This window comes from Hylaeus volcanicus, chromosome 7 (assembly GCF_026283585.1).
Source record: "Hylaeus volcanicus isolate JK05 chromosome 7, UHH_iyHylVolc1.0_haploid, whole genome shotgun sequence".
Lineage (NCBI taxonomy): Eukaryota > Metazoa > Arthropoda > Insecta > Hymenoptera > Colletidae > Hylaeus > Hylaeus volcanicus.
In genome coordinates, this window is record NC_071982.1 from 12,782,782 (window position 1) to 12,786,432 (window position 3,651).

Genomic DNA, 3,651 nt, shown 5'->3' on the forward strand with positions numbered 1-3,651 from the left:
TATTTACATATTTAAATGCTACTTTGGTGTTATTAATTTCTTTGAAATTAAAGAATGGTAACCAGTGCCTCCAAAGTATCGAATTGTACGAGTAAATGCAGAATATACGAATGTTTAAATATTCAAATGCTGCTATTCGAGTGTCGTTAATTCCTTTGAAATTAAAGGAACCTTCAAATGAAGTAATTCATTTTTGTGTATTTTTTCTTTAATTACAGACGCCTGCGGTAACGAATGAAAAATATTTAAGGAAGAATAATATTGGCGTTGCGGTTCTCCGAGTTCTTTTTAGAACATAATTTAGAATTTCTCAGGTTTAATAAGAAACATTATTCATAGAGAAGCATGTATGATTCTTTTGATGTTGATCTATTTAGTGTACCACGGAGTTGTACATCATAGTACGTAACGGGTCTTCAAAAAATCAAAGAAATCTCAAACATAGTTTTCAAAGAGATCCCTACCGTAAACCCAGTTTCTCATTAAATTTTTCTATTTATTTCGGGGTCTGCCGTGGAAATATTGCCCCATTTTTTTGCGAAATATTACGGAGAGTAAACATGAAACAGAAAAAGGTACCTTCAAACCAACTTATTTCTTATACGAAAGAGTTTTCCTCCCACGGGATAATTAATGGAGTATTAATGAACCATTAGACGAAGTCAGCGTGAAACTGAAAAGCGAGTTATAGTTTCCTCCTTCAAAAATAAATAAGGAGGAGCTTACAGCATACAAATAAAAATGTACATAAAGGCTGTATATTAAACGATAATAAATGTAAATGTTTCTTTGTCTAATATCCCGCATGTGTTGCTAGATAATTAGAAAGGAAATTTTATGTCATCGCACGTTTTATTGAGTCGTACTTGTCGACCTAAACGACCAGCTGAGCCACGTTTCACGCTGTTGAAATTTAAAGACGTCGAAGCTGCGTCAATTTTCTGCTTCCACGATGGATACGCTCAATGAAATTCTTCAATGGCGAGGACGTCTTCTTCGGTTTGACGAATGCGACGGAAACATGCTGGAAAACGTGCTAAAGCGCCTTAATATCTTTCGTATCACCGCGAACGAAAATCCAGGAGACAGATTCCGTCTAAAAATTTAGTATTCGAGGCGTGGAGGACGCTTGACGAGCATCGAAATTTTATTTTAGTATTAAAGTGCCTCCGTAATTCTTCTAACGTAAATGCATTGTTCAACGTAGGCTTCTTCAGTACATTGTTTATTAACCTTTTGCGCTCGGGTGGTACAATTTCAAATTCACTTACATCAGAATACAACTAATTATTCATTGAAATAATAATACATCGAGTCATGAACGTTCGTAGATGTTTTTCTTCGAAGTAGAGTTTTTGATTCCACAGAAATTTATTATAAAAATGGACTGGATTTGACTCTATAGAAAAATTGTAAAAGTGTAATCTTTTATCAATATTATCTTCACCAATGAATACGAAATCAATTAAAATTCTATGATCAACATTCATCCTTGAATCTGAACGATTTCTCAAATGACATCCCTCGATGATCAGTTTTCGCCACGATGGACCTCCTAATCGGAACCATGAACGGTTACGAAATAACACGGTCGAAAACTCTACCAAGCTGACTGCATAAAACCCAGCAAACGTATCGCAACAAAGAAGTTTCTCAAACTTTTAATTAAGACCCACACGAACTCTGACAGAGTTAGGTGAAGCTGGCGTTACGGTTGGTAGATCGCTTGGAGAAAACTGAGACGACTCGTCTCGCGTCGTGCCAAGCAATCTACCAAGAAACAGTTTAATTACTTACGTAATTTACCGATTTCGCAATCACGGTTCACGGGAAGAAGGATTACGAGCGAAAAGTTTAAGCGCGAACGAGCTTATTTCATAGAGGAATACATCGGACGTGAAATCGATCGACATCGATACAAATCGATGATACTTGGTTGCATCTTAGTGATTTGCTCGATCGACGTGTTTGCTGGAAGGTGTAATAATTCCTTTTCGATTCTTTAAATACTGTAAATAATCCTTTATCTGGAGGGGTTTATCAAGGCTAATTCAAGGCTAAATGTTACAAGGCTGTACCGTTCAAGGATGGATTTTACTATGATATACTGTTCAAGGCTGGATTTTACTATGCTGTACTGTGCAAGGCTAGATTTTGATAGAGTGTACTGTTCAAGGGTAGATTTTACTATGCTGTACTGTTCAAGAATAGATCTTGATAGATTGTACTGTTCAAGGCTAAATTTTACAAGGTTGTACTGTTCAAAGCTCAATTTTACTAAGCTTAGTGTTCAAGGCTCGATTTTACTATGATGTACTGGTCAAGATTAGATTTCGATAAAGTGTACTGTTCAAAGCTCGATTTTACTATGATGTACTGTTCAAGGCTCTATAGTTCAATGCAAGATTTTACAAAGCTGTACTGTTCACTTTTACTTAGTGTTCAAGGCTCGATTTTACTATAATGTACTGTTCAAGATTAGATTTCGATGAAGTGTGCTGTTCAAGGCTAAATTTTAAAAGATTGTACTGTTCAAGGCTCGATTTTACTATGATGTACTGTTCAAGATTAAATTTCGATGAATTGTGCTGTTCAAGGCTAAATTTTAAATGATTGTACTGTTCAAGGCTCGATTTTACTATGATGTACTGTTCAAAGCTCGATTTTACTATGATGTACTGTTCAAGGCTCTATAGTTCAATGTTAGATTTTACAAAGCTGTACTGTTTCAGACTAGATTTCGAAAAAATTGTACTGTTCAAGAATAGATTTTGATAGATTGTACTGTTCAAGGCTAAATTTTACTATGCTTAGTGTTCAAGGCTCGATTTTACTATGATGTACTGTTCAAGGCTGTATAGTTCAATGCTAGATTTTACGAAGCTGTACTGTTCAAGACTAGATTTTTATAGAGTCTACTGTTCAAGTCTAAATTTTACGAGGCTGTACTGTTCAAGGCTAGGGGGACCCTCAGGGGCTGTAGTAGTATTTGTAGCTACAGTACGGGCTTAGCAACCCCGAGGTACCCGAGCTACAGGGGGGCTAGCAAGCCCCGATAGATGGGAAGTAAGAGATACTGCAAAGAATATTAAAACAATGCAGGAGTCACGTAAGACGATGATAAGAAGAATGGGTATAAACTAGTAATAAGTAAGCAGTAGTGCAATAACTTTGTATAATAAGTTACGCACTTTAAATAAATGAACGAACGAATGAATCCAACGGTAAGAAACCGTTTTTCGAGCAGTTACGCAGAAACTTTTACTTTTACGTGCCCGTAACGTTCATGTGTTGTATTTCCACCTATTTAAATATATCGTGTATTCTATATCCCATATAAAATACCCGACGATACTTTATCTCGCTGGGACCGAACCTACTACAGGTTAAAATGAATAACAAAGAGCACCAGCATCGTTTCGTTAACGTTCTCCGTAATTATAGAAAACAGGTACATTCTCACCGATTTCGATGATTTTTACACACACGCTGTCACAGACGCGTAGCTATACGCAATATTCATTGTTGTAGCAGCAATGATATTTTGCAAGTATCTCGGAAAATAAGATCGAGCGACGGTTCTATGTATAGGAAAAAGTTGTTCAAAATGTTGGTTTCTACAACATATTTAAAAATCATCGAGATCGGCGA